The sequence below is a fragment of the Penaeus monodon genome, chromosome 19 (assembly GCF_015228065.2).
Source record: "Penaeus monodon isolate SGIC_2016 chromosome 19, NSTDA_Pmon_1, whole genome shotgun sequence".
NCBI lineage: Eukaryota > Metazoa > Arthropoda > Malacostraca > Decapoda > Penaeidae > Penaeus > Penaeus monodon.
Genome location: NC_051404.1, coordinates 16,498,586 through 16,498,815, shown reverse-complemented (window position 1 = coordinate 16,498,815; position 230 = coordinate 16,498,586).

Here is a 230-nt window from a genome sequence, read left to right as displayed (position 1 = left end):
CCAAACACAGTCATACACACGCGTAGACATATGTACGTGCATGTATTTATGTATGTGATCTTGTGTGGTTGCAGGATTCACTAGGAACTCAACTCTCTTATTATCTTGAAGTTTATAGACATCTGATGCCATCTTGGGGTTTCATGGAGATTAACTTCGAGATTTAAATTGTGTTCGTGATGTGGAGGTGGGAGTAAAGGAGGTTGAAGAGGAGAAGGAGGAGGAGGAGG